Below are 13,020 nucleotides of genomic sequence, written 5' to 3'. Positions count from 1 at the left end.
TTCATTACTAAATTAACAAATGTACTCACAGTGAAGTCCTACTCGACTATCCAGGTGGAGGAAGAATCGAGACAAATGAAGTTGCCATGCTGGATCTTAAATGTCTCTGCCAAGTAGGCATCATCAAAATGGATATCCGTATCGAGCACTCTGGAGTAGTAGCCCTACACATCTTGCACAATATTTGTGTAAAAGAGCTGGATGAACAATAGGTACATCCCCCTGGGATGAAAGGCAATGAACTCATACCAACCTTGATATCGAAACATGTCTAGAACATTGTTGAAGTGAGTTTGCATGAATTTGATATCAAGGATCTTTCCCAAAATGGTGTATTTGAGGTGAAATATTTTCTCATATTTGATTCGTCGATCGGGTGTGGGAAACCATTGGTCCACTGGGACACCCATGACAACACATCTCTTTTCCCCATCCATGGAGACAATCCTTAAAGAAAAAAAAAAACTGGGCTGGATGTAAAAAAAAAAAAAACAGAGAGAGCTTTCAAAGGATATGGAAAAAATGAACTATTTTTCACCAAGAACCATATATATCAGCGCGGTTCGGGCGCCTGAGCATGAGTTCGGTCACCTGAACAGCTTTAATTACGAGAGCCCACCAAGTCATTTAGGCAGCCCGAAGACAGGTTTGGTCAGCTAAATTTGAGGTGTCATTTTGTATTTTTGAGGCTCGGCCTCCTGAATTAAGTTTGAACTATCTAAATCGGTCGCCCAAAGTTCTCAGTTCGGTTGCCCGAAAATAAGTTCAGGGACCCGAAGAAGTTTGGTAGCCCGAGAAGATTTGAACATGAAGATTCAGCCGCTCGAATTCTGGTCAACTGCTTAGTCAAACTTCAAGTTTGGTTGACCGAGGTGCAAATGTATTGAGGGGTTTGATCACCTGAGCTTGGTTAACCCTTTTTGATTTTACCAGTTTTTCAACAATAGAGACCCTATGGTTCTTCTATAAGATTTGGGGCATTGATAGGAATTCAAGATGAGTTTAGGACAAGATTTGACTTTAATTTCTAAAATCTTAAATTTGTACGACGGACAGAGTATGCTTAACGTTGGATGTTCATATTTAAGCAAGAGTTAAGCATTTTGAACTTTAAGCACAAGGCAATCATGTCGTGTCCATTTGAAAGTGGTTTTCTATTAAAACAACTAATGATTTATATTCTAACCAACAAGTATATTCATTTAGTCCAGGTTGGTTTTGTAATTGAACTCACAGATTGGCTTGATTCTTCAACATACTTAGTCTGCAATATTTTGAATGGTGGGTATACAAAGATCTTACATTTAACAGCCTCAAGTCACTTCCTAACCCCTTAGATAATGCTACCTCGTACATTTAATCCTAACTTACTAAGGAAGAGCTATGTGATCATGTAATTCCTGCGTAAGCAAGTTCCTCTTTAACTTTCAAGGGGTTTTCTTTCTTAACAACCCATACCATTTTTATTCCTTTTATTTTCGATGGGTTAGGTGTTTGAGATTCCTTAATTTTCCATACTTGTTTGGGCTTCACACCTTTTCTATTCAACAAGCAATCAAATTTTGTGTGCCCCTTCTTCTTACATAAAATGCATGTGGTGTGAATGTATGGTCCAGAAGAGGTACTAGCATAATATTTTGATTCTTTTACAAAGTACCCCATGTATAGGTTTTTTCTTTTCCTATTCTCAATTCCATTATAACCTATACCTTCCTTATCTAAGGTCATATTTTGTGCACTTAGTAATTTTTCGAAGTTTTCCTTACCTCTAGTGAATGTCTAGATGATCTTAGATTGTTTTTCTATTTTCTTCTCTAGATCTTGAGTTTTTGAGTTTTCTAAATCTTTGCAAGCATTCTGAAGTTTCAAAAGTCTTTAGACAAGTTGTTTGCTTTACTTTCCAGATCTGCAATCAAGTACTTCTTTTCATCATCATTAGAAGCTTTAGATTTCAAGCCCTCAAATTCCTTTTCTAATGATACATTTTTGCTCTCCAGTCTTTTAATTTTCAAATTACTTTCTCTTTCAGCAAGAATTTTTGAGTCACATTCCTTAATGCATGCATCATACTTGTTTTTTAGCACAGAGTATTTCTTATTTGATTTTACTAGTAGCTTATGAGTCCTCATGTATTCAATTTGCAATTCCTCAAAAGATGGCATCCTTTCACTATCACTACTATCATATGATTCATAATCAGATGCATCATTCATTTTAGCACATGAATCATTTTCATAATTATCTACAAAAGCATAAGGAACCAAGATAACCTCATTATCAGTTAAAGCAACAAAACATAGGTTACCTCCCTCGAGATCAGTGGAGCTTGAGTTGCACGGGGAGATAACTTCCTTTGGTGTGGACGCGCCATATCTCCGTTCAAGTTCATCCAAAATCTGTTTAACACTACAACAAGCCATCACCTCACATAAAACATTAGAATCTAAAGCATGCAGTAGGGTATTCATGGCATCAAAATTTACCTGTTCTGAGTCCCTATCATGATTATTCAGTTCACACTCAGATTTAGGAATATCAGTACACCCAATAGATTTCTTTGGCACACAATCACCCTGATCAATGACTTTCCAAAATTTCCAATTTAAGGCTTTCACATACACAGTCATTCTGAATTTTCATATAGCATAATCATTACACAAGAATACAGGTGGGTGAGTGACTAGTCTTCCCTCACATGAAGGGGATGCACTAACACGAGCCATCATGATCTTTTACTAAGTGATGTCTAAGTCTAAGTTACGAGGCACTGATACCAATTGTTAGCTTTGGTGCAACCCCAAGAGAGGGGGGGGGGGTGAATTGGGTATTTAAAGTTTATCGCCTAGGTGAATTGGTTTTAATAATAGTGTAACATAGCCTAGGGTCAATCTATGTGATTAACAAATAAACATACACGTATAGTAAAGAAAGTGCGGAGATGTAAAGAACACGCATGATATGTTATCAAGGTTCAACCAAATTGCCTACGTCCCCACCTTGGCTAACAAGCATAAGGATTACCACTATAATGCTTACTTAAATGAGTGGAGCGGCACCTAATACAACTAGATCAATTCAAAGGCTGACCTCAACCGACACACCTTAACAGGATGGCGCACCTAACTTTCCTAACTAGGTCTAAGCCAATCCGGAACTATTATACAGGGCTAGTCTCCCCCTTCAGGCCCATGCCTGGAATACAACAAATCTATATAAAATGTTTGTACATGGAAATTCGCTTCTAGACAAGAAGATGTGTGCACCAGTATAGCTCAATCAATAATGCAAGCACAAAGGATATGTAAATATGCTCAGTGTTATAATGTGTGCTTAAACACTCAATCACGTATAAGATTTCAGCTCAAATCTAGAGTGTAAACCCAAGTAATATTTGAAACACACTATATGAATAATACAATATCAAATCAAGGTTTCAGAATATGCTAAGCAAGTTCAAACAAACAAACTCAATAATGTATTCTAATATTCAAAGAACATAAGAGTTGTTTGAGGCACTAGCTTTTGAGAAGGATTTTTGCACACAAAATTTAGGTTTAGGTACCTTACAACAACAATGCAAGAACCACAACCCTCAATGTTGTTCCACACCAAATTTTTCAAATGAAATTGGTGGAAGAACCTTAATGATAAACTCTCTCAAAAAATCAATCAAACAATAATACAAGTGAGAGTTTAAGCTATGGATATTAAACACAATAGCCTTGGAAAATACTCACAATGCTTGGAGAAATCAAGAATGAGGAGTATGTAAGTGTTTGGAAGTATTATTTGGCTAATAAAGGGTTTTGAAAGATGAGAGAATTTTTGCCCTAATCAAGTTTGCTAATCTTTACTAATTAAGACAAATGAATGAGTATATATGGGTAAGGAGGATTTTTTGACCGTTGAGGACACAATGAGTATAATTAAAATTGTTTCAAAAGTCATTAAGAAAATTAACCCAATTACCCCATCTAAAAACTCAGTAAAAATTATTTTAACCCGCGAGATTTGGGTGCCCGAACAGATACAGTCAAAAATACAACTTTCAGCAGTTCGAATGCCTGAAAGATGAGTCGGTCGGCTGAACCAAAGTCAATAGCAAATGTTTGATAATTCGGGTGCCTGACTCATAGTTTTGTTAACCAAACCAGGTAGTTTGGTCACCCGAGCCTCCATTTGAACGTAAACTTTTGGTTGCTCGAGTAGTTGAAAAGTGCCTTGACATGCTTTCGAGTGCCTGAGGAAGGTACGTTCAAAAAGGTTTGTGTGCCCGAAGACCAAGTCAACATATTGACTGGTTCGGTCGCCTGGGACATTTTAAATGGCAAAGGTTTGGTCGCCCGAACCCTCTCAGCTTTTCCTGTTAAGTTTATTTGAGCCTTATTTTGAATCCCCTAAATAAGATAAGTGATGTAGGGGACTTTGTGTCCTTAGTATAGGTACCTAAGGTCGTTTTGAACATACCTACCTACCATTTATGATGCAAATTATTATAAGTCATACACATGCACAGTTCATAATAAATTACAACCCATAATGAAAAACTAATCAAATGAATACAAAATACAACACATAGATCTTCATTCTTCGGCACGAACACCTCACGCCATTGTGATATCTCTTTTAGCCTTGAAGCGCGCACAAGGTGAACCTGCATGCAATTCTTAGTATAACCATGAGTACTAAGAGTATTTGTCATAATCAAAACTGGTTGTGACCTATACGGTCAACAAAGCATAGTTTTGGCCATTTCTTGTATAGTCCTATTTTTCCTTTCAACTACACCATTCTATTGTGGTGTTCTAGGAGCCGAAAAATTATGAGCTATTCCTAATGAATTGCAGTAGTCTTTCACATCTTGATTTTTAAATTCTCTACCCCTTATCACTTCGAGTTTTAGTGATGGTATATCCCTTTTCATTTTGAATTTTCTTGAACAAGTTTATGAATTGTTCACATGCTTCATCTTTGTGACCTAAGAATAGCACCCATGTATATCTTGAATAATCCTCGACTATGACAAATGCGTATAATTTTCCTCCTAAACTCTAAATTGGGTTTGGACCAAATAAATCTAAGTGTAGCATTTGCAGTGGCCTAGTAGTGGAAATTTCTTTCTTCTTCTTAAAGCTCATTCTTGCTTGCTTTCCTAGTTGACAAGCCTCACAAATTTTATTTTTGACGAATTTTGTCTTAAGGAATCCATTAACTAAGTCTTCCTTAACTAGTTTAGATATTAAGTCCATGTTAGCGTGTCCTAGTCTCCTTTGTCAAATCCAACTAATTTCATTCATAGCAGAGAAACATCTCACACTCTGTGAGGTTAAGTTATCAAAACTTGTGGTATATACGTTTTCATGACGCTTAATAGTGAATAGTGTCTTATTATCTGTTTTTTGTTCAATAATGCACTTGTTATGTTCAAAAGACACTCTGTAACCTTTATCACACAATTGGCTTATACTCAATAAGTTGTTCTTTAAACCATCAACCAGTAAAAAATCATCTATAATTAGTGATAAATCATTACCAACTTTACCTACACCCGTGATCCTTCCCTTAGCATTATCCTTAAAAGTGACAAGTCCTCCATCCTTGGGTTTGATGGATGTGAACTTTGCTTTATCCCCAGTCATGTGACGTAAACATCCGCTATCCATATACCATTTGTCTTTTGAGAAGGATGATCTTAAGCATATCTCAAGGTTATTATGTGCCATTAGACACAGATTTGCAATCTCATCATCACTGGATTCAGATTCTGAATTACTTGTGTTGTACGTATCTCAACTGACTTTTAGTGCCTTTTTCTTTTTCTTGGAGGCTTTCATTAGTTTGAGACACTCAGGCTTGATGTGTCCAACCTCTCTGTAACTGTAGCAAGTTGGTGGATCTTCCTTCTTTTTCTTCATACTTGACTCTCCTCTTCCTCATTTTGAGTTCCACAATTTTCTATTGAACTTTTTATTCTTCTTCAAGAATTTACCAAACTTCTTTGTTAGCAAGGCCAGATCATCTTTTGTATCAGAATCACTTCCTTCATTAGAGTTGTTTGACGATGCCTTAACCGCGGTAATTTTCTTTGCCTTATTCTGCTCACTTTTCCTCTCATTTATTGCAAGCTTATAAGTGATGAGCGATCCAACGAGTTCGTCAACAAACATCTCCTTGAGATTTCTCCCTTCTGCTATTGCCATAACTTTCACTTCCCAAACTGGAGGTAGTCCCCTGAGTATTTTCATGATCAACTCATAAGTAGGGTAAGTTTTTCTAAGCGCATTTAAAGAATTTGTGATGTATGTGAATCTAGTGTACATGGATTGAATAGATTCATCATTTGTTATTTTAAATGCTTCATATTCAATGGTGAGCATGTCTATCGTACTATCTTTTACTTTCTTAGTACATTCATATGTAACTTCTAATTTTTCTCAAATTTCTTTAACAGAGTTACCTATCATTACCCTATTAAATTTATTTACTTCTAGTGCACACAAAAGCAAGTTCATCGCAGTAGTATTTATCTATACCAATTTCGAGTTTTCCTCTATATACTCATCTTCAGTTTTAGGTACATTTACCTTATCAATTACTTTCATGGGAACATGATTTCCCTTAGTAACAATTTTTCATACCTTCCAATCTACATTTAACAGGTATATGCTCATTCTACGTTTTCAATAGACAGAAAATTGGTGGTCTAGTAGATGAGTATCCCTCGCCGAATGGAGTTACACCGATGTGTGTCATGTGATCTTTTTACAAATGAACAATTACCTCTATGTAAACCCGCTCTGATACCAAATGTTGATTTAGGTGTAATCCCAAGAGGGGGGTGAATTGGGTATTTAAAATTCTTTAAAACTTATTTACCTCTCAGTCCCTATTTCTATATTTAACAAATTACTTATCAAGTTCGTGTGAGATTATTCAACAAACACGCATGCAATGTAAGTAATGAAGTGCGTTGTGAAAATTAAAAGGAGCAAAAGAAGAGAGAAGACAAACACAGTTTTTTCGAGGTTCAGCTAACTCGGCCTACGTCCTCGCCTTAAGCAATCCACTCAAGGATTCAACTAAAATCCCTGCTCCTTAAATTGGGATGGAGCTTCCCTTACATCCGCTACTTACTAGAGGCACAACTTTCTCCTCACCCGGTTCACAACTCAAACCGTTATTACAATATAGAATATCAACTCTACAAAAACACTCAATGTTGCTTTTAATAAAGCTAGTGAGTATAACTGAAATTCTTAACACATAATCATATGATCAAACTTGAAGCTCAATATATATGTAAAGATACAATCGTTAATGAATGAATATGTTTCACCAAATTTCTCTTTTATCAATTCTCCCAAAAATATTTGTATGAGTAATAACTTTGAAGACAAGATGCACAAATATCAAATATGATCTTGTTAAAAAGTTTGTCTTGAATATTGTAAAGATCTAAATCAATAAGCTTTCTCCTAGATTTTCAATCACAATATGATCTTTGTAATATGCAAATTAATATATATATATATATATATATATATATATATATATATAGTGTAATTACCAAAGATCAAAAACTAATATAATATTTTTCAGAAAATACACTTCAATAATATATATAGTTATTAACTTCTAAGGACATTTAATCGAATGGTTTTGAAGTATAAAAAATATGAAGTCTTTAACTAAAAACACACTTGAATCAGAACTATTTAACTATTGGTAAAACCTTTCTCAAGTAATGATTTTGTCAAAACAATCTCTATATGTATATGAACACTCAAGATCAATCTCTCTAATAATATTCTATTATAAATTATGCGATAAAGAACCTCTCGAAAATAACAATTCGATTTACCAAACCTTAATACCAAGTAGAAATCAAGATGTGTATATGAAATCCCTTCGTTTTTTTGAGTTGATTTGCCCAAGCTTGATGAGTATAAGTTGGAATGCAGACAATCGTATAACAATATGTTCAAGTCTCTCAATTCTATTCCAAAAGTCTAGGGCACTAGGGTTTAGATGTTGAATATATAGGTACCTTACCATTAGAATCAATCTTAACCGTTGGATCAAAAAATAGTTTGCGTGTTCTCTTATTAAAAATTAAAATTTTAAACTTTCCCATAGGTTCAAAGGATTGAGGGATAAAGCCCAGACAACCGAAGTTCCTTTGACCTTCGAAAAATTAACCTAGACACAAGGTCAGACGACTGAAGTTGGGCTTCAGTCTTCTAAAGTGTCGGGTTCAGATGACTGAAGTCTGAGTGCAGTCTTCTGAGGTGCTTCTGTCAGGTTCTGTGTTTCACCATAAATTCTTCAGACGACTGAACTTAATCTTCCGTCTTCTAAGTAATTCGTCAGACGACAGAACTTAAGTTCGGTCTTCTGAACTGAACCTTTCCTGAATTTTTTGTTTTAATTTCAAAAATTTGTTTTGCTTTCTTTGCCCTTTCATAAAAATATTTTCTAGAGTTTTGAAAATATATCTAAGTCCATAGATATGCCCTAATGATGTTCATGAGATATATGAGTCCTAAGGTCATTCTAGGGTATATAATGAGCCTCAAATTAAATCATAAGAAAGTATGAGAATACATAAGTCCTAAATACCCATTCCCATGATGATCTTGAACTTTCTGATAGCATCTTCATTCTTATACTCTTTTAGTTCTATGGATTGTGCTAAGATATGTATGCTTTAATCGTTATGGCTACCATGATTTGTTATCCTTCCGTGCATGCTATATATTGACCCTGTTCACAGTCTCAATGCACAGATCAAATATCAAGTGATTTGTCACTATCAAAATAGGATTGGACTCATAGAGTCAACAATCTCCCATTTTTAATGATGACAAATACACGAGTAAAAATATAAAATGAGTTACCCCTAACAAGGCTCCCCCCTCAAATAATGCATCAAATATTCAGCAAATGAAAATATAATATAGCCATGATCATACAATTAGCTTGGCCATACATTTTTGCTATAAACTAATATTCTTCTCTCCCTTTTTGCTATAAGTCTTATATTCTTCTCCCCCTATTACTCTTAAAGTTTAGAACTTATTCAACTAGCATCTATGAAAGGATGGTACGATGAAAAACGTCTCCTTGTATTACTTTTATTTACTTCTCCTCCTTGCTAGTGCAGACAACTGTGTTGCTGAATTTAAATTTCAATGTGAACATACACAGTGTGATAAATGTCATATAAATGTATAAGCAAACAAAGTCACTAAACTTCAATGATTATGTGAGGATTAACATGTGGAAGTTAATATGCTCTCATCATTATGGGAGTGTAATACCAAATGTTAACTAATGTGACACCAAATGGGAACAAATGAGTTGAAATTGGAAGTCTTAATAAAATTTTGAATATTAAGTGACATTGCTTCCCCTGAATTATGTCATCTAATATAATTTTAGGCAACCTCTCGACTATGTATCAGACCTAATTCATGCCTAATTTGGATAAACCTATCCTCTACAAGTGGTTTCGTGAATATGTTTTACCCATTGTTAATCCATGCAGACAAAATCAAGTGTTACATCCTCTTTTTGCACATGATCACGAAGAAAGTGATGTCGTATTTCTATATTATTATTTCATGAATGTACTATGGGAATTTTTGAGATATTTATTGCACTCGTATTGTCACATCTTATATGAATTGTTTCATAACTTAATCCAAAATCCGTCAGTTGTTGCTTCATGTATAGCGTTTGAGCACAACAACTTCCTACTGCTACGTATTCTGCCTCAGTTGTGGAAAGAGCTACTAAATTCTGCTTCTTGGAAAACCAAGAGACTAACATATGTCCTAAAAAATGACATGTACGACTCGTTCTCTTTTAATCCACTTTGCTACAAAAAAAAAATCAGCATCTGAATAGCTAATAATCTCAAAAGATGTATACTTAGGATACCATAATCCAAGTTTCACGGTTCTTATCAGGCATCTAAGTATTCGTTTGACAGCTAACAAATGTGACTCTTTTGGTGCTGCTTGAAATCTTGCGCACAAATATGCGCTAAACATTATATCAGGTCTGCTGGCAGTCAAATATAGTAAGCTACCAATCATTCCATGATAAAGTTTGACATCCACTCGTATACCTTGTCCATCTTTATCTAATTTAAGTGAAGAGCTCATAGGTGTTCCTAGTATTTTTCCATCCTCCATATTAAACTTTTTGAGTAGATATCTAATGAACTTCGATAGATTTATAAAGATTCTATGTTTTACTTGTTTGATTTGAAGTCCTAGGAAGAAATTTAGTTCACCCATCATGCTCATCTCAAATTCATTTTGCATAGTGCTAGCAAATTTATTGCACAAGTCCTCACTAATACTCTGAATTAAATTTTTTTTATTTTTTTTTTAAATAAAGGGCAGTATTAGTGACAGTTTTCAAATCCGTCACTAATGGTTGGCCAATAGTGACGAATTTATAAATTCATCACTAATACTCTGAACTATTTTTTTTATTTTTTTATAAATAAATGATAGTATTAGTGACGGTTCTCAAATCTGTCACTAGTAGTGGGTCAATAGTGACAAATTTGTAAATTCGCCCCTAATACTCGACACTAAATTTTATTTTTTTTTAATAGTTGGCCAATAGCAATTCGTCCCCATATATGTATATACATATATTATTAATATTATCATTATTATTATTATATTATATTATATTAATGTGTTATTATATTAATTAATTAATTAATTATTAATTTTTAAATTTTATGTTTTTATTTTTTATTTTTATTTTTTTTTTGGGTTTACTGATAGGGCAAAGGGTCTTGGGAATTCGTGCTCATTGATACACCCAATAAATATTTTGCATATAATCTAGAAGACTAAAAATCATAAACTTCCTTTGCATTAATTAGGAGTACAAGCTATTCAATATAAAGACTAAAGAGATCATATCGAGGGATTTATTTTCTCACTGAGAATTCCACTACCTTTTGCATTGCATGTTAGTACCTTTTGCATTGCTTTTGTCTTACTAACATGCAATGCAAAACTCTTTGATAATTATCACCACACCCTATTCTAATGGATTCTGTCTCTGTGATAGCAATCCTATGGTTATGATTAGCCCTACAATAACAAAATTAGGACAGCAAATTTCTCCAAAAGTTGCAGACTTCTCTTCTCGAGGGCCTTCTTCTTTTCATCCAACCATCTTAAAGGTAATAGTGCTTTTCCATAAATGTTTTATTATGTTTTCCGATTATTGATACTAACTTATTCAAACATTATTTTGTTCAGCCTGACATTGCTGCTCCTGGGGTTAATATCTTGGCTGCGTGGTCTCCTATTAGTCCCCCAAAATCAGAGTTTAATATTTTGTCAGGAACATCCACGGCAGCTCCCCATATATCAGGCATTGTTGCTATCGTAAAAGAAGTTCATCCCACTTGGAGCCCTGCTGCCATCAAGTCTGCGCTTGTGACAACTGGTAGAATTTGTTTTTTTCCTAAAAAGATATATACTAGTTGATTGTATTCAAAATGTATTATACAACTCATTCTCTCTCTCTCTCTCTCTCTTTCTCTCTCTCTCTCACAGCCTTTTTGACGGATATATATGGTCAAAGTGCGATTGCTGAATCATTACCATCCAAACAAGCTGATCCATTTGACTTTGGAGCTGGATTTGTGAATCTTAACAAAGCCCATGATCCCGGTCTTATATATGACGCTGGACCTTCGGACTATCTCCAATTTCTCTGTTCCTCCGGCTACAATGATTCTGAAATCAAGCTGATCGCTGGATCTAACGCCAAATGCCAAAACACCGCCAACTTCCTTCTGAATCTTAATCTACCGTCTATTGTTGTTCCTGAGCTGAAGCATTGCGTTACTGTATCAAGAACAGTCACAAATGTCGGGCCGGTAAAATCTTTCTACACGGCATACTTTGATGCTCCACCAGGCATAAGTGTGGTAGTACAGCCGCCATTTCTTTCATTTGACCATACAATAAATAAGCTCAAATACGAGGTGACACTTTGCTCAAGAAAAAATGTTCAAGCGCAGTTCTCATTTGGAAATTTGTACTGGGTAGATGGTTACCACTCCGTGAGGATATCATTAATCGTTCGATCAGTAATCTATGACTCTTCTTCAGACACATGAGACAAAATATATGTTATAAACTATGATCTCTATATCAAATAATCTTTACTAGTTATTGGGGGTCCTTTATTTTCTTATGGCTTTGGCTAGTTCACTGCTAAAATATCCTAGCCTTGTGTTTCATCTATTGCTTTGGGAGTCTTTCCGCTCGAAGGTGGATCTCTTCTTTTGTTTGACTTATATATTTATCATCTATCATTCTAAGCTCGTATAATTTTCTAAATTACTTATTGTGCAATTGGCAAAATTTGTCCTAATTTTACATACTATATGTATATTGGTGTGGCAGTGCAAGTTAGAAGTGATAAGTAAATCTTTTGTAGCCATGCACCTTTGTTCTTCTAACTTTGGTAGCAATTCTAAATGAATGGAAGTGGATCGAATAGGATCATGTACTTTATAGAACTCTAAGCTCACAATTCTCATATAGGATAGACAAAAGTCATTTTCAACATGTCATAGATTAAATTTGTATTGAACCGCCTCGACTCAAATAGTGGCAAAGAAAGTAAGATTGAAATTATGAGTTTTAAAATTAACTAAGTCACCACTAACTTGTTATTTATCCGGCTATCATTAGATCACCTAATTGTTACAAATTTCTTGGTCTCTAATTATAGTAGGGTTCAAGAGTAACAATTATGCAGGAGGAGGATATTAGAAACCCTTACACACCCATCCAATGAACGAGACCTCATTAATCTATGATTTCCATTTAAACTTAATCAATCAAGACTCATGACTCTTCCATGTTTATTTAATTTTCCAAACTCTTCATATTAAATAGTCTAGCCATTGCACAGGCTATTCTCACCTCTAGAATCTAAGGACTCCATTTCCCTATTTTCAAGTTCCAC

General features: G+C 34.8%; 1 pseudogene; it reads left to right on the top strand.

The window, feature by feature from the left end:
* Positions 1–12,163, top strand: part of LOC131158449 (subtilisin-like protease SBT3.9) — a 70,976-nt pseudogene extending 58,813 nt beyond the window's left edge.
* Positions 12,164–13,020: the final 857 nt, after the last annotated feature.

This window comes from Malania oleifera, chromosome 6, assembly GCF_029873635.1.
Source record: "Malania oleifera isolate guangnan ecotype guangnan chromosome 6, ASM2987363v1, whole genome shotgun sequence".
In the NCBI taxonomy this organism is placed as follows: Eukaryota; Viridiplantae; Streptophyta; class Magnoliopsida; order Santalales; family Ximeniaceae; genus Malania; species Malania oleifera.
Note: the sequence above shows the minus strand (reverse complement) of the source record. Positions and strands in the feature narration are given on the sequence as shown.